Source organism: Scyliorhinus torazame, chromosome 8 (assembly GCF_047496885.1).
Source record: "Scyliorhinus torazame isolate Kashiwa2021f chromosome 8, sScyTor2.1, whole genome shotgun sequence".
Taxonomy (NCBI): domain Eukaryota; kingdom Metazoa; phylum Chordata; class Chondrichthyes; order Carcharhiniformes; family Scyliorhinidae; genus Scyliorhinus; species Scyliorhinus torazame.
The window spans coordinates 259465718-259490868 of NC_092714.1; the positions used below are offsets into that span (position 1 = coordinate 259465718).

Here is a 25151-nt window from a genome sequence, read left to right on the forward strand (position 1 = left end):
AACACTGATTCAGAGGTGGGAGGCTACTAAGGCTAAAAGGGTAGATTTCATCTGGAAGTCTGAACGTTGCACGCGCCAGCTGGGTAATCTTAAACCTCCCACAGAACGATACAGCACAGGGGCAACACATTCTCCCTCTCATTGTAGGAACATCGGACGCTTTCCCCCATCCCAGCCACCCTGCTCGCTACACCAATGTGATACAGAAGATCAAAAGAGGTGGCAAGTTGGCTAGCACTGCTGCCTCATGGCGCCGAGGACTCGGGTTCGATCCCTGCCCGTGTTGAGTTTGCACATTTTCCCCGTGTCTGCTTGGTTTTAACCTCGGAACCCAAAGATGTGCAGGGTAGGTGAACTGACAACGCTAAATTACCCCTTAATTGGAAAAAAATAATTGGGTACTCTAAATTTATCATTTTAAAAGATGTTTTAAAAAGATCAGAAGCAAACAGTAGGGAACAGGATAATACTGTGACCTTCAGAAATCCTACATCAGAGCAAAAGAGAAACTCGGCAATTTTACCAGAGTCGGCCTCCTAGTTGGGCACCTCCAGGCTTGTTGCCCAATAAGGATGGGAGGCGGGCTCCCACTCCAGAGGACCCACAGCTATGGAACCTTAGCAGCCAAGAGGGGAGAGGTGGGCACTGCTGAGGCAGCTCAGGCATCGAGAGGGCACCTCAACATGGAGGATGCCATGTCAAAGGGGTGGAGAGATTGGCACTGTGGTGATGTCACAGGACAACAAATCCAGAGGCCCAGGCTAATGCTCTGTGGACACGAGTTCAAATCGCACCAGGGCATGGAATGTACATTTGTTTTTAGAAAATATGTAATTGAAAGCTCGTCGCAGTTATGGTGACTTTTTTGAGGAGTGGCCAGGTATTTAGATGAGTGTAGTGCAAGTTGATGTAGCTTGTATGGATTTCAGCAAAGCCTTTGACAAAGTCCCACATGGGAGGCCAACAAAGCAGGTAAAAGCACATGGGATTCAGGGTAATGTGGCAAGTTGGATCCAAAATTGGTTTAATGATAGGAGACAGAGGGTGCAGTGTCCAGTGACGTACCAGAGGGATCAGTGCTCAGTCCCTTATTCATAGAATTTACAGTGCAGAAGGAGGCCATTCGGCCCATCGAGTCTGCACCGGCTCTTGGAAAGAGCACTCTACCCAAGCCCACACCTCCGCCCTATCCCCATAACCCAGTAACCCCACCCAACACTAAGGGCAATTTTGGACACTTGAGGGCAATTTAGCATGGCCAATCCACCTAACCTGCACATCTTTGGACTGTGGGAGGAAACCGGAGCACCCAGAGGAAACCCACGCACATACGGGGAGAATGTGCAGTGTGTGTGTTTGTGGTGTGGGGGGGCGGGGGCGGAATGATGGTAAGTAAGTTTGCAGGCGACACAAAAATTGTCTGGGCGGCTTACAGTGAAGAAGGTGGCCTTGGGTTACAGGAGGATATAGACAGATTGGTCAGATGGGCAGTTCAGAGGCAGGTGGAACTTAACCCTGAAAAGTGTGAGGTGATGTACTTTTGAAGGAACAATATGACAAGGGAGTACTCAATGAATGGCAGGGCACTAGCAAGCTCAGGGGAACAGAGAGATATTGAGGTGCTTGTCCAAGGATCCCTGAGGGCGGCAGGACAAGTTTATAGAGTAGTTAAGGCAGCATACAGGACACTTGCTGTTATCAGTCATGGCATAGATTAGAAGAGCAGGGAGGTTATGTTGAAGCTGTACAGGACTTTGGTCGGAGTACTGTGTTCAGTTTTGGTCACTGCACTATAGGAAGAATGCAATTGCACTAGAGAGGGTGAAGAGGGGATGGGGCATTGGCACGGTGGCTAGCACTGCTGCCACACAGCGCCAGGGACCCAGGTTCGACTAGACCATGGGTGACTTTCCATGACTGCATGCATTTCCTCTGGGTGCTCCGGTTTCCGCCTATAGTCCCAAGATTTGCAGGTCAGGTGGATTGGCCATGCTAAATTGTCCCTTAATGACCAAAATCTCCAGTGAGATAGTGGATCCAGTAGTTACAATATTCCAAAATTTTCTGGACACGGGAAAGGCTCCAGTAAGCTGGAAAACTGCTCAAGAAGAGAGGGGGGGGGGGGAATGGAAAGGTAACTTATGAACTAAATGGGGAGAATCTTTGGGGTGCCCTTTGCAGAGGCAACTGGGTGTCCTCGTACACGAGTTGCAGAAAATTGTCATGCAGGTGCAGCAGGTAATAAAGAAAGCGAATGGAATGTTGGCATTTATAGCTAAAGGAATAGAGTATAACGGTAAGGAAGTGTTGTTGCAACTATACTCCATCTGGAGTGTTATGATGAGATCATCCATGATCATATTGAACAGTGGAGCAGGCTTCAGAGGCTAAATTGCCTACTCCTGCTCCTAGTTCTTATGTTCTAAGAAATAACTACTCTGTCTAATTCCACCTTCCAGCTTTTGGTCTGTAACCCTGTAGGTAACAACATCTCAAGCACAAATCTGGTGATCTTGATTAATTAAGGGGATCGGGGGTTATGGGGAGGAAGCGGGGAAAATGGGGACGAGGAACATTTCAGCCATGATCGAATGGCAGAGCAGACTCGATGTGCCAAATGTCCTACTTCGGCTCCTATATTTTATAGTCGAAGGGTAGAGGAGGTTACAGGGATACGATAGGGTAGTTGGCCTAGGTAGGGTGCTCTTTCAAAGAGTCGGTGCAGGCTCAATGGGGCAAATGGCCTCCTCCTGTACTGTAGGGATTCTATGGATTCAGCAGGATGTTGCCTGGGATGGAGCATTTTAGCCATGAAGAAAGGCTGGATAAGCTCGGGTTGTTTTCTTTGGAGCAGAGAAGACGGAGAGGGGACCGGATTGTGTAGGGGGCATGGTCAGGGTGATCAAAAAACATGTGTTCCCCACAATTGAAAGGTCAATAATAAGGGGGGCAACATTTTAAGGCGAAAGGCAGGAGGTTCAATGGGGATTTGAGAAAAAGATTTTTCAGCTAGAGGATGGTGGGAATCTGGAATGCACTGCCTGGGTGGATAGTTGAGGCAGGAAACCTCAGAATGTTTAAAAAGTACTTGGATGCACACTTGAAATATCATAACATTCAAGGCCAAGTGCTGGGAATTGGAATTAGTGTAGAGTTGGTTGTTTTTTTGTTTGTGCAGGCTTGATGGTCCGAAGGGCCTCTTTTATGTCCTGTATGATTCTAAAACTATCAATTGTTGTAAAAAACCCACAATTTGGCTGACTTACTGCCCTCTTAAATACCAAACAAGCCACTCAGTTAAAAGGGAATTACGAATGAGCAAACGCTGGCATGGCCACAAAATACACTTGGAGAGACAAGTATCACATCAAATTAGTCAAAGGGACCAAGCAACCAGGACCCTCCGGATGGTGCACTGGGGTGAGGGGGTTATCCTTTTCCGCCCACAGTTCCCACTTTGGGCATGGAGCATCGAGCTGTGGAAGCTCCCCCGAGCTTGGGGGTCATCTGCAGAGAGGCCTCTCTATGAAGCTGGCATCCTTCACACCCGGCAGGGTTTGCTGCACCTTACTGTCCCAAGATATCAACCCTAGCTGGGCTATGAAATATTTAAATCCAGGCCCTAGTCTGTCACTTGGAAGCTTCCCTGGCAACAGGAATGTTCCCCCCTACCACCTGTTTCCATGCCCTGGGGCCAGTAAATCTCTGCCCTAGGTTTCAGTTGCATTCATATGGGATGACAACAGGCAGCGGGCATTCATACTATGTCAGCCAGCAGCTGCTTGACTTCAGCACAGAACTGGGAACAGCTCAATGGCTGGAAATCAGATCCAGGGGAGTGGAAAAAGGTGAGGGGAAAAGAAATGAGAAGGCTAGGCACCGTTAGATATAAACACACCTCTAACTACCAACATTACAAGAGGAGATGGATCACTTTTTAAAAATAAATTTAGACTACCCAATTATTTTTTTCCCAATTAAGGGGCAATTTAGCGTGGCCAGTCCACCTAACCTGCACAACTTTGGGTTGTGGGGGCGAAACCCACGCAGACACGGGGAGAAAGTGCAAACTCCCCACCGTCAGTGGACATGGGGATTCGAACCCTGGTCCCATGTGCCATAGTCCCAGTGCTAACCACTGCACCACGTGCTGCCCAAGAGACGCAGCAGGAGGCCATTCGGCCCAGCGGGTCTGCACTGAACCTTCAAAAGAGCACCCTACCAGGGCAGCACGGTGGTGCTCACGGTGCCAAGGTCCCATGTTCGATCCCGGCCCTGGGTCACTGTCCGTGTGGAGTTTGCACATTCTCCCAGTGTTTGTGTGGGTTTCGCCCGCACAACCCAAAGGTGTGCAAGGATCGCGCTAAATTGCCATTTAATTGCAAAAAATGAATTGGGTACTCTAAATTTATTTTTTATAAAGAGCACCCTACCAAGGCCCAATCCCCCACCCTATCCTTGTACTCCACCTGACCTTTGGACACTAAGGGGCAATTTAACATGGTCAATCTACACCTTACCTGCATATCTTTGGACTGGGAGTAAACCGGAGCTCCCGGAGGAAACCCACGCAGACATGGGGAGAACGTCCACACAGTCAGTCACCTGAGGTCAGAATCAAACCCGGGTCCCTGGTGCTGTGAGCCAGCAATGCTTTAAAAAAAAAAAATTTAGAGTACCCAATTCATTTTTTCCCAATTAAGGGGCAATTTAGCGTGGCCAATCCACCTACCCTGCGCATCTTTTGGTTGTGGAGAGCGAAACCCACGCAAACACGGGGAGAATGTGCAAACTCCACACGGACAGTGACCCAGAGCTGGGATTGAACCTGGGACCTCAGCGCCGTGAGGCAGCAGTGCTAACCAGTGCACCACTGTGCTGCCTTAGAGCCAGCAGTGCTAACCACTGTGCCACCATGCCACCCCAAGAGGTGAGAGACTGGGACATGTTTCAATTCAGTTCCAGAAAGTTAACATGCAACAAGCAATTAGGAAGACAAATGGTACGTTAGCTTTTGTTGTCAAAGACTTGGGAGTATGATAGTAAAGATGGCTTAGCACATTGCACAGGGCATTGGTGAGGCCATACATGCAGTACAATTTGGTCTCCTTATTTAAGAAAGGATAGAGTTGCCCGAGAAGGAGTGGAACAAAAGTTCACTTGGCTGGTTCCCAGGATCAGAGAATTTGAAGAGATTGAGTAGACTATATTTCCTTGACTTTTCTGAATGGGAAGGGCAGCATGGTGGCGCAGTGGTTAACACTGCTACCTCTCAGTGCTGAGGATCTGAGTTCGATCCCGGCCCCGGGTCACTGTCCGTGTGGACTTTGCATTCTCCCTGTGTCTGCGTGGGTCTCAACCCCACAACCCAAAGATGTGCAGGTTAGGTGAATTGGCCACGCTAAATTGCCCCTTAATTGGAAAAAAGAAGAATTGGGATACTTGAGATTTTTCTTTCTTTCTTTTTTTTAAATTTTTTTTAAGGTTTTTCTTAAGGGGTTTAACAAGGTAGATGTTACTAAAATGGTTCCCCTGGCTGGGGAATTTAGAACATGGGTCACAATTGCTGAATAAGGGGATTGAAGACGGAGATGAGTAAATATGTTTCAAACGCAAAATACTTCAGACGCAGGAAATCTGAAATAAAAACTGAAAAATGCTGTCCAGGTGAAGAGTCATTGACCCTAAACATTCGGATTCTTGCCACAGAATCTGCCTGCCCTGCTTAGAAATGTTTTTTTTTAAAAATAAATTTAGAATATCCAATTCATTTTTTCCAATTAAGGGGCAATTTAGTGTGGCCAATCCACCTAGCCTGCACATCTTTGGATTGTGGGGGCGAAACCCACGCAAACACGGGGAGAATGTGCAAACTCCACACGGACAGTGACCCAGAGCTGGGATCGAACCTGGGACCTCGGCGTTGTGAGGCTGCAGTGCCAACCACTGCGCCGCCCTAGAAACGTTTTCACTTGTCCATTTTTGGTATTCTCTACCCGAGAGAACCATCCATGTTCAGCTGTTGAGTATATCGAAGACAGAGGTTGATAGACGTTTGGCTGATAAGGGACAAGGGGATAGTGCAGGAAGATGAAGTTGAGGGAGAAGATCGGCCATGACCTTGTTGAATGGTAGTGCAGGCACGAAAGGCTGACTTCCCACTTCTTATGCCCGCTTCTGCCACCCCAAAATGGTCTTACAGATCAGTGCAGGTTTAAGGGATATGTTATACTGATCATCCAGTATTGCTTTCACAGTTTATATTTGCAGTGTTACTGTAAGCCTACTTCTGACAACAATAAAGATTATTATTATTGCACTCCTTCCTGGCACCAGCAAATAAAAAGGCAGCAGCTCCTAAAGTGCTTCTCAACTGATACCAAGAAAAGGTGGCAGGCATCTTTTAGTTACTGGCTGCAGCTAATGGTACGCGGACAATGATTCTGCGATGGGATTCCATGATTGGGCAGCACATGCGGAACAATCCAGAGTGCGCTAATAGCTACACTAAGAACCAGTTTAAGATAATCAGTTATGCTCATAACATGGTTCATTTGCGCTTGCTAGCCGTGCTATCGCATCTATACGCAGGGATCCATTCTCTGCGAACAAATGGAATGCGTTCAAGCCTCAGCCTTCTTTGAATTACCCAGGGGTTGGTGGAACCCCGCCGCTCCTTTCTCCACGGCAATGCCTCAGCCAGAATGGCCTTGCCAAACAAGCAGTACTCTTTTCTCTGCAGTATACATGATGATTGTTTGAAATTTGGCAATCTTGCATTTGTCCCAATGAGAAAAGAACATGCCTATCACCATGGTTATACCTGGATAATTCAGAAGGCCAACACATTTACTGTGAAGTACTTCCTGGAAGATTGAGTCAGCAAGGAATGCTTGCAGAATTGTTCCAATACCTACATTAGGCGAGTGCATTGTACCAAGCAATACCTCTAGCCGGCAGAGTACAAAATTAATAAGAGGGGAAGAAAATAGCTCACCCGACAAGCTAATACAATCTCTTTGATGTCTGTACTCTTCATTTATAATCAGCACTTGAATCCTTCATTCCTCTTCCTTCCGGAGGAACAAACAGGGGCTGAGACACGGCACTGGGCAGCTTGTGCCATCTATGCTGGGATCATCGGGGCATCAAAGAGACAGAGAGGCCTCAGCGTGTGTGCTGTGCAGATTTATCTACGGAATTAATCCTCAGGAGAGAGAAAAAAAAGACTGCAGTGCCAGGGAAAGAGAGAAAAACGCCAATCTTTGTAGAAACCGCTTTGGTGTTTTCTTTTATAAAAGAGAGAGACCAGCTGCAGTGGATCAAAACAGGCAGTGTCGTTTCTCCCCATTCGGGAACAGATCAAGAGAATGACACACAAACAAAACGAATGCAGGCTTACTGATGTTGACGAAAATCAATAATCATAAACACTTCAGCATCGAAGGAAGAAAACGCACAGAGAACAAAGATTTCCAATAACACAAGTGATGGCAGCAAGTCACTAAACGGTGAACAGTTTGCTCTCGAGCATGGGGGTAGCTGTGTTCTGCAGAGAACTGACCGGCGATTTAACAGTGTTTAAATTACAGCTTGAAATTGATTAAAGTATTACCTCTCAAAGACAAAGCGCAAATCATTTCCAGGCGTCCGTTATTCTCTGCATCGCCGCACAAATGTTTCTGTTGAAATTGTATTTTCCAGCTTATTGCAAAGTCGCCTACAATTCAATTGTTGGTTCAAAGAGATTAGGACTGATTTGGGAAATTTGATCCAGAATGTTTGCGCCAGGAATGGGGGAGGAGAAGAGAAAGAAAGAAGACAGAGAGGGGGGTAAAATCTAAGACTGACTTGACAGTGACTGATGATGTTTTGCCTACGAGGCCCACTAAAGGATTCCAGAAAGTTTGATCCACGATGGCCCAATTACTTTTGTACTTTTTCGCTGTTTGTTGGTTTAATTATCATTTCAAATTCTGTCTACTATTTAACTTTTTTTGCAACACCGCCATACTTTTCCTTTCGGATGCTGTTGCTGTCATTCAGAAGTTTGAGATTGTGGGTCTCCAACAGTGCACCAAGTCTATCAGTATTTGTTGTTACTGTCCCCTCAAATTCTGCAAACCACTTTTCAAAATGAATACGTCAGATTTGTTGCAAGACAAAACTGCACTGAACCACCGGCTGAGAATCAATGAGCTGAAGATTCCCAACTTTAAGATGGTTGCAAAATTGTAACAGAATCTTCACTGACGAGTGCACCCAGCAGACACCCCCCCCCCCCCCCCCCCCTCCCCCAGCACGGTCCAGTACCAGGAGGCAACCAAGGCGGGCGACAAGGCCGCACAGCGGTTTGGCTGACCACTGGAGGCTCCCAAACAGGGACTTTCTCCCCGCCCTGAAAAAGCTCCCTCTCTGGGAAGCACAGCCAGCTACCGGCCCCACACGACCCAGACGGAATATCTCCGGCATCTGTCTGAGCCAGCTGGCGCTCGCTCAGCTGTCGTTTTATTCCGCAATTTTTTTTCCTTTTGTATCTTTCTCGACCAGCTTTTGGCCTTAATGAACGCACCCTGCAAGATAAGTTCCCCATGCATGATAATCAAAACACTACAGGAGCACTACAGGTGTTGCTGTAACTTGTGTTGTTTTTGTCTTATGAGAACAAAGAACAAAGAAAATTACAGCACAGGCCCTTCGGCCCTCCAAGCCTCCACCGACTATGCTGCCCGTCTGAACTAAAACTCCCTACCCTTCCGGGGACCATATCCATCTATTCCCATTCTATTCATCTTTTGTCAAAACACCTCTTAAAAGTCACTGTTGTAGGGCAGCACAGCGGCACAGTGGTTAGCACTGCTGCACACGGCGCTGAGGACCCGGGTTCGATCCCAGCCCACTGTCCGTTATTCTGTAACTTTAAAAAAATATATATTTATTCAAATTTTTCAACACATTTTCAACAAACCCCCCCCCCCCCACCCCCAACAAGAAAAAAACCAAGAAAACAAGCAGAATTTTTACATTGGATTTCCCCGATATACAATAAACCCCCATATAACATTTAAAAACACAAATAGTCACCCCAAAAGAAACCCCCCCTCCCTCCCCAGGAACGGTTGCCACCGCCAGAGGAACCCTTGCACAGTCCCTTGCAAGGGAAACTTTATCCTCTCCAGCTTGGTGAACCCTGCCATGTCATTGATCCAAGTTTCCACACTAGGGGGCTTCGCAACTTTTCACAGTAACAAAATCCTCCGCCAGGCTACCAGGGTCGCCAAGGCCAGAATACCGGCCTCTTTCGCCTCCTGCACTCCCGACTCGTCCGATTCCCCAAATAATGCTAATCCCCAGCTTGGCTTGACCCGGGCGTTCACCGCCTTGGACATAGTCCTCGCAAAACACCTCCCAAACCCATCCAACGCCAGGCATGACCAGAACATATGGACGTGATTTGCTGGGCTCCCCGAGCACCTCCCACATCTGCCCTCCACCCCAAAGACCCTACTCAACCTCGCCCCTGTCATATGCGCTCTGTGAGTAACTTTCAACTGTATTAGGCTGAGCCTGGCGCAAGAGGAGGAAGAATTAACCCTACTCAGGGCACCAGCCCACAGACCCTCACCTATCTCCTCCCCGAGTTCCTCCTCCCACTTGCCCTTCAACTCCTCCACCGAGGCCTCCTCCTCTTCCTTCAGCTCCTGGTAAATCGCCGAAACCTTGCCTTCTCCAACCCATACACCCGAAATCACCCTGTCCCGAATCCCACGTGCCGGAAGCAGCTGGAATTCCCTCACCTGCCGCCTCACAAACACCCTCACTTGCATGTACCTGAAACGTTTCCCGGGGGTAGTCCAAACTTCTCCTCCAGCGCCCCTCGGCTCGCAAACATCCCATCGATGAACAGGTCCCCCATTCTTCTAATCCCTGCCCGATGCTAGCTCCGAAAACCCCCATCCATCCTTCCCGGGACGAACCGATGGTTCTCCCGAATCGGGGACCAAACCGAGGCTCCCACCTCGTCCGTGTCACCTCCACTGCCCCCAGATCTTCAGCGTCGCCGCCACCACCGGATTCGTGGTGTACCTCGTCGGCGAGAGCAGCAGCGTGCCGTCACCAGCACCCTCAGGCTCGTGCCCACACAGGACACCATCTCCAGCCTCTTCCACGCCGCCCCCTCTCCCTCCATTACCCACTTACGGATCATCGCCACATTGGCTGCCCAACAATAGCCACACAAATTCGGCAGCACCAGCACCCCCCCCCTCCCTATCCCTGCTACGCTCCAGAAACACTCTCTTCACCCTCAGGGTCTGATTCGCCCACACAAATCCCATGATGCTCCTGCTTACCCGTTTGAAAAAGGCCTTGGGGATCAAAATGGGAAGGCACTGGAACAGAAAGAGAAACCTCGGGAGGACCGTCATTTTGACCGACTGCACCCTACCCACGAGTGAGAGTGGCAGCATATCCCATCTTTTAGCTACTTGTATCACCAGGTACCGAAAGCTCCTTTCCGCCCTCTTCAGCGGTAGCTCGTCTATCCCCCTTCCCTGGTCCCCTGAATGCACCACAAAGAGCTCACTCTTCCCTATGTTGAGTTTATACCCCGAAAATTCCCCAAACTCCCTAAGGATCCGCATGACCTCCGCCATCCCCTCCACTGGATCCGCCACATACAGCAACAGGTCATCAGCATACAATGACACCCGGTGTTCTTCTCCCCCCTGAACCAATCCCCTCCATTTCCTGGACTCCCTCAGTGCCATGGCCAGCGGCTCAATTGCCAGGGCAAACAAGGGGGATAAGGGACCCCCTGCCTCATCCGCCGGTACAGCCGAAAGTACTCCGACCTCCGCCGATTCGTAGCCACACTCGCCACCTGGGCTCTATATAGCAGCCTGACCCAACTGATGAACCTCTTCCCCGAACCCAAACCTCCGCAACACTTCCCAAAGATACTCCCACTCCACCCGGTCAAAAGCCTTCTCCGCGTCCATAGCTGCCACTACCTCCGCTTCCCCCTCCACCGAGGGCATCACATCGAGGAGCCTCCTCACATTTGTATTTAGCTGCCTACCCTTCACAAATCCCGTCTGGTCCTCCTGAATCACCCCCGGAACACAGTCCTCAATTCTCGTAGCCAGCACCTTCGCCAGCAACTTAGCGTCAACATTGAGGAGCGAGATTGGTCTATACGACCCACATTGCAATGGATTCTTGTCCCGCTTCATGATCAAATAAATCAGCGCCCTGGACATTGTCGGGAGCAAGGTCCCCTCCTCCCTCGCCTTATTAAAAGTCCTCACTAGCAACGGGCCCAGCAGGTCCATGTATTTCCTGTAGAATTTAACTGGGAACCCATCCGGCCCCGGGGCCTTCCCCGCCTGCATGCTCCCCAATCCTTTAACCAGCTCCTCCAGCCCAATCGGCGGCCCCAAACCAGCCACCTCCTCCTCCTCCTCCACCCTCGGGAACCACAGTTGATCTAGGAATCGTCGCATCCCCTCCTCCCCCGCTGGGGGCTCAGACGTGTACAGATCCCCATAGAAGTCCCTAAATACCTCGTTTATTCTCACCGCACTTTCGGGATTAGCGCCCGACTCAAAATGAAAAGATCTATCCGGGAGTAGGCTCTATGGACGTGGGAAAAGAAGGAAAATTCCTTAGCCAGCCGCCTGGCAATCCTCCATGGATCCACTCCCCCCCCCCCCAATCTGGTCCATAAACCCCCTGAGCACCTTGGCCGCAGCCAGCCTCTTACCCGTCCTGGACCTAGAACGGTCCAGTGCTGGGTCCAGCACCGCGTTGAAGTCGTTCCCCCCCCCCCCCCGCCATAATCAAGCTTCCTACCTCCAGATCCGGAATCCGAACCAGCATGCGTTTCATAAATCCGGCATCATCCCAATTAGGGGCATATACGTTCACCAGCACCACCCGCACCCCCTGCAACCTACCACTCACCATCACATATCGACCTCCATTATCCGCTACAATATTCAGTGCCTCAAACGACACCCTCTTCCCCACCAGTATTGCAACCCCTCGGTTCTTCGCATCCAGCCCTGAATGAAAGACCTGCCGTACCCATCCCTTTCTCAGCCTAACCTGATCTGCCACCTTCAGATGTGTCTCCTGGAGCATAACCACGTCTGCCTTCAGTCCCTTTAAGTGCGCGAACGCCCGGGCCCTCTTGACCGGCCCGTCCAGACCACTCACATTCCAAGTTATCAGCCGGATCGGGGGGCTACTCGCACTCGCACCCCCCCCCCTCCCACCGCCGACTAGCCATCTCCTTTTCTAGACCAGCCACGTGCCCGCGCCTCCCGCATCCTCCAGGCGGTGGACCCCCGCCACGACTACCTCTCCTACTTCCAGCTCCCCTTTGGCCAATGCCGCAGCAACCCAGTTCCACCCCCCCCTGCTAGAACCTCATCCAGCCATTTTGCTCCCCCCATGACACTCCCGTAAGTCAGCTGACTCCTGCTGACCCCGGCCTCTCCCGCCATTCCATCGACCCACTTATGAGAATCCCCCCACCCCTTGGCAGTCAGTGTGCGCTCCTCTCCAGCACCGCCCTTCCTTCCTGGCCCCGACCCCATCCTTCCCTAACGCGGGAAAAAGCCCGCGCTTTCCTGAGCCGGCCCCACTCCCTCTGGCGCAGATCCTTTTTTTTTTGCAGTCTTACACCAACTTCCCATCCCCGGGCTTCCACCCCCCCTCTTCCTCCGCGGGGCCCTGCCCCTCCAACACTGACGCCCACACTCTCCCACAGCCCCCACATCAAATCCATTCACCCATCCCCACCCAGCACCAAAACAAAAAGAACATTCCCCAAACACAGGAAACACAGTAAACATCCCCCCACGACAAACCCTCAGTTTGAGTCCAACTTTTCAGTCTGGATAAAGCTCCAAGCCTCATCAGGCGTTTCAAAATAGTGGTCCCGATCTTGGAACGTGACCCACAATCGCGTTGGCTGCAGCATCCCGAACTTCACCCTCTTCCGATGGAGCACCGCCTTAGCCCGGTTAAAACCAGCCCTCGTCTTAGCCACCTCCGCACTCCAGTCCTGATAAATTCGGATCTCCGTCTTCTCCCACCTGCTGCTCCGCTCTTTTTTGGCCCATCTCAGGACACACTCTCTGTCCATAAAGCGGTGGAACCTCACCACTACAGCCCTTGGCGGCTCGTTGGCTTTGTGTCTCTTTGCCAGGACCGGATGAGCCCCATCCAGCTCCAGGGGCCTCGGGAAAGCTCCCGCGCCCATCAGCGAATGGAGCATCGTGCTCATATATGCCCCGGCATTGGGCCCCTCCACTCCTTCAGGGAGACCCAGAATCCGAAGATTCTTCCTCCTCGACCTATTCTCCAGGTCCTCAAATTTTTCCGCCCGCCTGTTGTGCAGCGCCTCGTGCGCCTCCACCTTCACCGCCAGGCCCAAGATCTCGTCCTCGTTCTCCGAGGCTTTTTGCCGCACCTCCCAGTTTGCCGCCCCTTGGGCCTTCTGGGTCTCCACAAGCTTCTCAATCGCCGCCTTCATTGGCGCCAGCATTTCTGTCCTCAGCTCCGCAAAGCAGCGTTTAAGAAACTCCTGCTGCTCCTGCGACCACTGCGCCCACGCTGCTTGGTCTCCACCCACCGCCATCTTGCTTTTCCTCCCTCTCACTTTACGCTGCACCAGGATCACTTTTTAACCGTTCCACTCCTGGTCCAATCCATATAGTGTCGGTGGAACCTTGCTGCCACCTTCCCACACTGGAAGCCGTCGAACAATTGCCGTTGGGGCCCCTCTGAAGAGCCCAAAAGTCCGTTCCCGGCGGGAGCTGCCGAACGTGCGACCTACCTAGGCATAGCCGCAACCGGAAGACCATGTTATTCTGTAACTTTTGATAAAATATTAAAACTCCCATAAGCATTTCCAGAAACTCTATTAGAGAAGGGCGGCACGGTGGCGCAGTGGTTAGCACTGCTGCCTCACAGTGCCAAGGACCCGGATTCAATCCCGGTCCACTGCCTGTGCGGAGTTTGCACATTCTCCTCGTGTTTGCATGGGTCTCACCCCTAAACCCTAAAAGATGTGCAGAGTAGGTGGATTGGCCACACTAAATTGCCCTTAACTGGAAAAAAAGAATTGGGTACTCTGAATTTATTAGAGTGTCTACAATTCATTTTCCACCCAATACCACAGCAACAAAAACACTCCCATCCAGACTATCCCCCTTTATTCCCTCAGCAGCATTTGAAATGGCCAACTAGACAATCTTCCTCCAGAAATTCTCCTCTCTAAACCAGCTTGGTAAAATGGACTCCCCTTGGTTCCCATCTTGCTTATCCTTTCATAGCCAGAATATCTTCAACAATGGCTTTTCATCCCACCCCTGTAATGCTACTTCAGTGTCTTCCATAGGTCTATCCTTGGCCGCTTTCACTTTATCATCTACATGCTGCCCTTTAGCAATATTTCCATCAAAGTGGAGTCAACTTTGAACAGGAACACTGGCAACACAGCTTCCCCACCAACTCTCAGCAAATCCATCCACTGCCGCTGTGCTATCAGGTTGTGTGACAAACATCCAATCTCGAATGAACCATGATTTCATCCAACTAAACACCATGGGGCAGCCTGGTGGTTAGCACTGCTGCCTCACAGCTCCAGGATCCCGGGTTCAATTCCGGCCTCGGGTCACTGTCTTTGTGGAGTTTGCACTTTCTCCCCGTGTCTGCGTGGGTTTCCTCCGGGTGCTCCGGTTTCCTCCCACAGTCCAAAGATATGCAGGTTAGGTGGATTGGCCATGATCAATTGCCCCTCAGTGTCCAAAAGGATAGGTTAAGTGGAGTTGCTAGGTTAAGGGGATAGGGCGGCACGGTAGCAATGTGATTAGTACTGTTGCTTCACAGCACCAGGTTCCCCGGTTCGATTCCCGGCTTGGGTCACTGTCTGTGTGGAGTCTGCACGTTCTCCCTGTGTCTGCGTGAGTTTCCTCCGGGGGCTCCGGTTAATAATAATAATAATAATCTTTTAAGTATGAAGTTACTGTGAGAAGCCACTAGTCGGCACACTCCGGCGCCTGTTCGGGTAAGCCAGTACAGGAATCGAACCCTCGCTGCTGACCTTATTCTGCATTACAAACCAGCTATCTAGCCCACTGAGCTAAACCAGCCCTATTGTTGAAAAGTGTTAAGTGCCTCAATAAAATATTTTCTTAAAAAAAAAATGTTCTTAAGAGGAGAAGGGAGAGGAATGGGGCAGATTACAGCACAACCACTGAGGCTGAGGTGAAGGGAAGGGGGATGCAAAAAGGGGCCAAAGTCAGAGGAGAGAAATAGGTAGCTGGGGGGGGGGGGGGGGGGGGGGGGGGGGGCGGTATCCATGGCGGAGATGAGAGGTTTAAATGGGTTTAACACAAGGAAGGGAATTTTAAATTGCAACTATTGTGGGATTCAAAGCCAATGCAAGTCAGCAAGGATAGGGAGCGTGAGGTTGTGAATGGCAGAGTTTTGAATGAGCTAAAGTCTATGGGTGGGTGAAATTTGAATGCGCACACTGGAATAGTAAATTTGGTAGAAACAAAAACATGGACAGTGTCATGAGAATGTCACTTTAAGAAATGTTTGGCTGCTCATGTTACTGCAGTGATGTCAGAGTGTGGGTGGAACCGAGTCTGGCTCCGCTTTTTAGTTTCACTTTGAGAAAAGCTTGGGTGTGTCTGTGTTTTTTTGGTTTCATTTCAGTGTTGGAGCTGAGGTCAGACAAGGCAGGTGTACTGCTGTTCTCTCTGCCATGAAAAGACTATCTCTTGATCATTTGGTGAATTCAGAATTATAAATGTTCTCAGTGGTGAATGTAAACCTGATGTGCTTCTGTTAAAATGTGTTTCTTTTGTCTTCTGGATGTTGTTTGGAAAGTTAAGGATTACTTAGGGTTATATTCTTTGGGGGTTATATTTGAATTGATGGTTGCTAATATGTTCACTGTATATTTTTAAATGGTTAACTTGAGTTCATAGAATAAACATTGTTTTGCTTTAAAAAATACTTTTCCATTTCTGCTGTACCTTACCTGTAGAGTGAGCCGTGTGCTTCCCATACCACAATCTATTAAAAGTTGTGGGTCAGGTGAACTCCATGATACATTTTGGGGTTCTCTAAACCCTGGCCCATAACAACAGGGATTTCAGCAGCTTCTCACGCTGTATAAGGCTCTGGTCAGATTCCATTTGGAGTATTGTGAGCAGTTTTGGGTCCCATATTGAAGGAAGGATCTGCTGGCCTTAGAAAGGATCCAGAGGAGGTTCACAAGAATGATCCCTGGAATTAAGAGCTTGTTGTATGAGGAACAGTTGGGTCTGTACCAGTTGGAGTTTAGAAGGATGAGGGGGGATCTTGAAACTTACAGGATACTGCAAGGCCTGGGTAGAGTGGACATGGAGAGGATGTTTCCATTTGTAGGAGAAACTAGAACCAAAGGACACAATCTCAGACTAAAGGGACGATCCTTTAAAACAGAGAGGAGGAGGAATTTCCTCAGCCAGAGGGTGGCGAATCTGCAGAACTCTTTGCCCCAGAAGGCTGTGGAGGCCAAATCACTAGAGTGTCTTTAAGACAGAGTTAGCTAGGTTCCTGATTAATAAGGGGATCAGGGGTTACAGGGAGAAGGCAGGAGAACGGGGATGAGAAACATATCAGCCATGATTGAATGGCAAAGCAGACCCGATGGGCCGAGTGGCCTAATTCTGCTCCTGTGTCTTATAGAGTGGAGGCTGATTTCATGGAGGTGGAAATTGGCATTCCTTGGGTGATTTTTAAAGGTTACTTGAGGGCCACACTTTGCAAGTCAACAAGGACACTGATAATGGAGAATGGAGACTGTGACCAGGAAAAATATTACCGTTAGTTACTGGATAATTTCTTGTTCAATATATATTATACACAAGGTTGAGTGACTTGCAGAGCAGTAGAAATCAGTAACTGTACAGCAGGGCATCAACATTACAGATGGACTTTACAGTAGCTGTGTCAGTTTCTGCAGTAGTTGCATGGTTATAGTACTGGACTAGCAACCCTGGAGCTAAATGCTCAAATCCCACTATGACAAAACTTAATGTAATAAATCTGCTCATTTGTAAGCGAGCACCATGGGAAAGCTGACCAAGAGGGAAAACCTGCAGAACTGGTCGGGTTCAATCACATATCTTCAGGGACCCCTGCAACCACTTTGCTGGTCATTCAGTGCTCCACCACTGCCACCTTCTCAGAGCAACAAGGCATAGACAATAAATGCAGCCTCAAAAGCTCGAAACAGACCCCTTGAACCTGCTCAGTCCATCATACATGATGATCTTGACTGATCTGTATCAACTCCACCTTTTTGCCCCATCCTCATATCCCTCGACTCCCTGTGCCAGCACTGTGCACATTCCAGAAGCACCATAAAATTGTGCGGAGAGAAAATCATTTTGAATTCCCCTTCAGAGATTTTTAAAATATTTTTTTATGGGACGTGGGCATCACTGGCCATGCCAGAATTTGTTGCCCACCCCCAATTTCCCTTGAGACGGTGATGGTGAGCCATCCTCTTGAACCATTTGCTGGTACACCCACATTGATGTGAGGAAGAGAGTTCCAGGATTTTGATCAAGCAACAGTGATTCAACAACAGTGACACAGTTCCAAGTTGAGATGTTGTGTGGCTTGAAAATGAAATGAAATGAAAATCGCTTCTTGTCACAAGTCGGCTTCAATGAAGTTACTGTGAAAAGCCCCTCGTCGCCACATTCCGGCGCCTGTTCGGGGAGGCTGGTACGGGAATTTAAAACTGCTCCTGATGGTCGAGTGGACAAATGATTATGGTATTGAACTCCAACAATCGGACTGAACATTGGCCTGTTCCAGCTTTGTTAATCTCAGGGAGAATAAAGCCACCATTACTACGGACCCGAAGTGCAAGACACAGGAGCTAGGGAGAAAGAAAGACCAAGCCAGAAAGAAAAGTTGCATTTATGCAGTGCATTTCACAGCTTCCAGACATCTCAAAATGATTTACAGCTAATGAAGTATTTTTGAAGTGTAGTTACTGCTTTAAAAAAAAAAATCTAGAGTACCCAATTCATTTTTCCAATTAAGGGGCAATTTAGCGTGTTCAATCCACCTACCTTGCACATCTTTGGGTTGTGGGGCAAAACCCACGCAAACACGGGGAGAATGTGCAAGTTCCACACGGACAGTGACCCAGAGCCAGGATCGAACCTGGCACCTCGGCTCCGTGAGGCAACAGCACTAACCTCTGCACCACCGTGCTGTCCCAATGTAGTTACTGCTTTAATGTGGGACATGCGAGAGCCAATATGCAGACAGCAAACTCCCAATTGCAGCAATATGACAATGAATAGATATATTTTAGTGATGTTTAGGGCAGCATGGTGGCACAGTGGTTAGCACAGCTGTCTCAAGCCGCCAAGGTCCCAGGTTCAATCCTGGCTCTGGGTCACTGTCCGTGTGGAGTTTGCACAATCTCCCCGTGTTTGCATGGGTTTAGCCCCCACAACCCAAAAGATGTGCAGGGTAGGTGGATTGGTAACACTAAATTGCCCCTTAATTGGGTACTCTAAATTTAATAGAAAAATAAACATTTTAGTGATGTTGATTGGGAGATAAATATTGGCCAAGACATGGAGGATGGGCCGGTGATTTTAAGTCCCACCGGAAAGACAGCACCTCCAATCGTGCAGTGTTCTCTCAGCACTGCGCTGAAGGGTCACAGCCTTGATGTTTGTGCTTAAGCTATAGAGTGGGACATGAAGCTGGAACCTTGTGATTTTAGAGGTGAGAGAACTGCCAGCCAAGGTTCCCATTCGGTTTCAACTATTAGTGATATTCCTGATAACTATCCAATGGTCCTTGCTAAAATCTGCAGGTACACGCGACGACAACCAGATCCACTTCAGCTTCTCAACCTCTCCCACAGTCAAATATCTCACCATCACTCTGTTCAGACTACTACACAAAAAGGACCAGACGTCCCTCTTATAAAAAAGCACCAGAGGTCCATTATTACTCAGAACTACTCCCCAGCATGAATCAGTACATTTGGAGATTATGAGAAAACACTGTTCTGTTTGCATATAAAAACAAACACATAGTTCCGTCTCTGCGGTTTAATTCTGCACACCCAAGTGTAAAAGGCAGGTTACTAACATGCAGTCATCTCAACAGTGCAATGTCCACACAGGAATTCATAATTAATCATACACACAAGAACCTCACTTCAGTGATAATGGGAGATAACACAATTTACTTTAAAACGTACAGAATAATTATAACATTTGGCAGGGCAATTGAAAATGAGTGCTTATGAAAAATTCAGACTAATTCATCTGATGTGGCAGTGCATGCAGACTCAAAAGTTCTTTTTAAAATGACCTTCTCTCGCAATTGTTCTCATTCGAATTCTCATGTGTTCACTCCTCCGCTAACTTGTTGGACACCATCAGAGAAGAAGGGGCACCAATTCTGACTCATGTCTTCAATCACACCTTAATGCATATTCTATGGAACAACCAGCATCCTCCAGAACCGCGCTCACTCAAGATAATTCCTTATCTTCAACAAAGAAGTCCGACTGCTGGTAACTGATGCAGAGAGGGAACCCAGTGAGAGCTTTTCTTGAGATTTGCATTTTTCCAACAATGACTCTCGGAAAGTTACAAAATAAGCTCAAATAATTTAGGACATGATATGTGCTAGAGAAATAAATTATGAAAACATCTGCACCTTTTATTACCCCAGTGTCTCAAGCGATTTACAGCTAATAAAGTACGTTTGAAGTTCAAGAACGTAGAAGGAATGTAAAATTATGTAAGAGAATATTATCTCGAGTGGAGAATTAGCTTATTAATAGGGAGGGAAATGAATTGAATGTTACCATTCAAGCACTCCGCTGGAAGATTTTGAATGGCCCACTAACCACATTTTAATACAGACCAGAACTCACTCCAATCTAGTGCTTAAGCTGGGAAAGCTCATATCCAAACATCAAAACCTAGGACTTGGCTCCTCCCTCTGCAACTGGATCCTCGATTTCTGAACCATAGACCACAATCAGTAAGGATAAACAACAACACCTCCTCCACGATAATCCTCAATACCCGGTAAGACTGCGTACTTAGCCCCCTACTATACTCCATATCCACACACTACTGTGTGACAAAATCCAACTCCAACTCCATCTACAAATTTGCTGATGACATGACCGTAGTGGGTTGGATCTCAAACAATGATGCGTCAGAGTACAGGAGGGAGATAGAGAACCTAGTGGCCTGGCCCAATCTCTCCCTTAATGTCAGCAAAACTAAAGAGCCGGTCATCGACTTCAGGAAGTAAAGTATCGTACACGCCTGTTTGTATCATTGCTGCCAAGGTGGAGATGGTTGACAGCTTCAAATTCCAAGGTGTACACATCACCAACAATCTGTCCTGGTCCACCAACATTGAAACTACGACCAAGAAAGCACAACAGCGCCTATACTTCCTCAGGAAATTAAGGAAATTCGACATGTCCACATTGACTCTTACCAATTTTTACAGATGCACCATAGAAAGCATCCTATCTGGTTGCATCACAACCTGGTACGGCGACTGCTCGGCCCAAGATCAAAAGAAACTACAAAGAGTCGGGAACACAGCCCAGTTCATCACACGAACCCTCCTCCTCTCCACTGATTCGGTCTACATCTCCAGCTGCCTCGTGAAAGCGGGCAGCATAGTCAAAAGCCCCGCCCATCTGGGTTATTCTCTCTTCCAACCTCTTCCATCGGGCAGAAGATACCAAAGCCTGAGAATATGCATCAATAGGTTCAAAAACTGCTTCTTCCCCGCTGTTACCAGACTCCTGAATGGCCGTCCTATGGACTGAACACACCACTCTACGCATCTTCTCTACCATTGTGATGTCTGTGTATTTACATTGTGTATTCATCATATGTCCTATGTTTTTCATGCATCAAACGGTCTGCCTGATACTTTTCTGTGTACCTCGGTACCAGAAAGGGAATCAGCCAGTCATCATTCAAAAGCTGAATGTTTGCTTTGGAGAGAGGAAACGGAAGTCAGGCCTTTTCCTGACCAACCCATGATTTTAGGTTTTAGACCGGGATTCCCCTTAATTGGCATAGAGGCTGAATCCAGACCTGACAAATTAACGGCTGCATCGGGGCTCTCAAAGCTGGAGAGCCAGTGGCCTTCCAACGTGAGGCAGCACAGGGCTGCAGTCAAGCGTAGCAAGGGAGAGATTGGTTCAAGACGACAGTGTTCTTTTTCCAACTCTGGTCAGGCTCGAAAATGGCCAGCAGCAGAACCCAGGTCGGGAAACTGGCATGTCAGCTGTGCCAATACAGTCAGGCCACATCCGCATCTCTACCCAACCTTGGCAGGGCCCGATAATTCTACCATCAGTCTATGCATAAAGAGAATTACGACTTGGGTCAGGTGATAAGGCAGTAACTTGAGAACCTACTTTCAATTAAGGATATCCAGCAGCCAACTATGGTTGAAACAGAACCCATAAACTGCTTTTAAAAGGAATTTGGATAGTAGTATGACAAACAGGATTATTAAAGATTATGGAAGGGACAAACAAATTTGTTTGCACCTGGAGAAAAACACTGGCACAAACATGAAGAGGCAAATAATTGGTTTCTAAAAGAGAGTCAGTACCATTAGCACTGAAGTCAAGAGGGTAAAACGTGTTGGTGCCACCAGTACAGTGGAGTTTTATTTTAGCCGTTGCGCAGTGGTTAGCACGGTTGCCTCACGGCCCCACAGGCCTAGGTTCAATCCCGGCCCTGGGTCACTGTCCGTGTGGAGTTTGAACATTCTCCCCGTGTCTGCGTGGGTCTCACCCCCACAACCCAAAAATATATGCAGGGTAGGTGAATTGGCCACGCTAAATTGCCCGTTCATTGGGAAAACAAATTGGGTACTCTAAATTTATTTACAACAAAAAATTATTTTTGCCGTTAGATTTTTGATCCTTTTAAAAAAATATTTTTTCTTGGTTTTTGTAATCATTTATTGTTATGGACCAGGGTTTAGAGAACCCCAAAGTGTATCATGGAGTTCACCCGACCCACAACTTTTACTAGATTGTGGTATGGGGAGCACACGGCCCACTCTACAGGTGCGGTACAGCAGAGATCGAAAAGTAATTTTTTAAGCAAAACAATGTTTATTCTATGAACTCAAGTTAACCTTTTTAAAACATACAGTGAACATCTTAGCAACCATCAATTCAAATACAACCCCCAAAGGATACAACACTAAGTAATCCTTAAATGTTCCTTTTAACATCCATATGACAAAAAAAACCTTTTAACCGAAGCACATAAGGCTTAAATTCACTAGTGAGAATAGTTATCACTCTGAATTCATCAAATGATCAAGAGATAGTCTTTACATGGCAGAGAGAACAACATTACACCTTCTCTGGCTGACTGCAGCTCCAACACCGAAACAAAACCAAAAAAACCAGACACACCCAAGTTTTTCTCAAAGTGAAACTAAAAGCTGACATACAGCCCAGCTCCACCCACACTCTGACACCACTGCAGTAACATGAGCAGACAAACATTTCTTAAAGTGACATTCTCATGACATAATAACATATGGTGTGCATGATACACAGAGGCACTAATATAGATATACAACCAAACAGAGAAGAGAAGAAAGAAAAGAAGAATCGGGGTCGACAAAATCCATGTGTACAACAACGAGGAAAGAAAAAGACACCAAAAAAAGAGAGACCCAAGAAATCACGTGGGCAGACAGTTAGATATGTCTCCCCGAGACAGAACCTATGTACAGGTATGGGGGGCCCACCTGTTTGAGAGCCCCCAGAGATTGCCCGCCACCGCCTTATGGCTTTGCTTCTATCTTCGCTGCCTCCTGGTATTGAAATGTACGGGGGGGGGGCTACATTTTTGATCCATGGATGATTAATGGACATCTCTCTTCAAGGCAAGCAGCCTGTATTACAGAATTTACAGTGCAGAAGGAGGCCATTCTGCCCATCGAGTCTGCACCGGCTCTTGGAAAGAGCACTTTACCTGAGCCCAAACCCCCACCCTATCCCCATAACCCAGTAACCCCACCCAACACTAAGGGCAATTTAGCATGGCCAATCCACCTAACCTGCACATCTTTGGACTGTGGGAGGAAACCGGAGCACCCGGAGGAAACCCACGCACACACGGGGAGAACGTGCAGACGCCACACAGACAGTGACCCAAGGCGGGAATCGAACCTGGGACTCTGGAGCTGTGAAGCAATTGTGCTAACCACTATGCTACCGTGCTGTATCTTTGGTTCAAGTCAGAAGAATCCATAAGTTACGGGAGAGATCTTTCTGCTAGACTTTGCTGGTTAAACAGGAGTTGCAGACTTGTCGACACCAGAGAGACATGGTGAGACTCGGTTTGATTGATTGGCTGGTGGCCAATGAATTGGACCAAACGGCTGTACTCTGCCTGGTAACAGATGATAGTTGGATCCTATCCCAGTGGAGTGCTTTTCAGAGTCCAATAAGTTTCAGTTTTAATTCTGGCAGCCCAGAGGCACGAGTGCTATCTCTTCCCAGTAAAACTGAGCACTGCACTCTTGAAACTACAGAAAACCTGAATGAATGAATCTACAGAGAAGACCAATATAGGCTGCAAACAGAGTCTTTAACATGGACACTTGCTGTGAAGAAAGGTGTGCTAAAAACCATCTGAAACAAAGACCCTTTGTCCCTTTTACTTATGATTTTACTATTTTCCACCCCTCTGTGTTTGTCTGTCTTGTGTGTGTGTATAGAGGGTGGTGGCAGGTTAAGGCAGGAATCAGCTAATAGTTAACCAGTTGTATTTGCTGCGTACTTCATCATAGTTCTTGTTATAAATAAACATTAATTGTGTTTACATTTACAAACCTGGTGACTGTAATTATTGGGCAGCTAAGGGCCAAAGACTTCAGGTATTTTTCTAAGAATTATTGGTTAATTAAGTTGTGTTGTGACTCCGGGGCACGTGGGGCTGGAATTGACCGTGCATTAGCCCAGGGTGCTGTAACAACACGGAGGCTGAGAAAAGTGATCAACAACAGGGAAATCTGCTCCATTGTAAAACACTGAGGCTCTTGCCTATTGATTCACAGAATGTTCCTACTCATGTGTTTGTAGAGAGAATTGCTGAAACGACGCACACAGAGAAATCCAAGATGTATCTTCGTTCCCCATAAAAATAATTCTGCATTGAGAGGTTGTGTTTATTAGTATATAAATAAAAGTGATACGGCAATCCAGACAGCTTCTTTATAAAGACTTTTCCAGAAAAGATTTTGCCTGCCGCAATATAAGAGAGCCGTTTTGGACCTGGGTCTGACAAAGATTCAGGAAACGTGCTGTACAGTACAGACTACCGCTGGTTACTAGAGATGCACGTTCAGGAGTTCCATCTACAGTGCAGCTGCCCATGTATCTCCAATTACACAAGCATCCATTTCACGCACAGCTGTCAAGGCTTCAGAAATTCAGACAAGATGGTTACAATGGCAGTTACTGTGGAGGGGGGGGGGGGGGGAAAGAGAGTTTGCAGTAAATATTCTGTGGCACAATCCCAGGAATAGATGGGAAATTTACAATTCCCACCTCTCGCCGTTTGTCTTCATGAAACAAGTAGTGTCATTATGACACAGGAGGCAGCTATTTCGCCCATTCAGTCCACGGCAGCTCTCTGCAGCGAAATCCAGTCGGCATTGCCCTGTTCTATCCCCATAGCCCGGCAAGTTTATTTCCCACCCAAATTCCTTTTGAAACCATTCATCCCGTTAGACGGCACTTTGATTGACTGTTCAGCAGCGGGAGCATCACTGAGAACCCTGATCCTGTCCTTATCCAACACACACACACACACACACACACACACAGATGGGCTGAGGGAAGTGGTAATGGCCTGGAGACGGGGGGGTGCGGTGTCCAATTGTAACTTTAATCAAGGATACTGGCTGGATCCCCCCACCTCCTTTACTTTGGAGACATTGAGGTCAATTGTAAACAGCTTTATTGATGCCTCATTGATGTACAATAAACCTGAACTCTAGCTGGTTTACAGACTAAA

General features: G+C 47.9%; 1 protein-coding gene across 4 annotated transcripts in view; it reads right to left on the bottom strand.

Moving 5' to 3' along the window:
- LOC140428571 (rho GTPase-activating protein 39-like) overlaps nucleotides 1-25151 on the bottom strand; it is a 302434-nt gene that overhangs the window by 155323 nt on the left and 121960 nt on the right. Inside the window, exon 1 of one of the 4 annotated variants that reach the window (XM_072515195.1) lies at nucleotides 7616-8203. The exons of 2 other annotated variants lie outside the window; for them this stretch is intronic. The gene's annotated coding sequence lies outside the window, so the exon portion shown is untranslated. Of the gene's footprint in view, nucleotides 1-6997; nucleotides 7109-7615; nucleotides 8204-25151 lie in introns of those variants that run through there. One more of the 4 variants, XM_072515197.1, reaches the window with a different exon arrangement.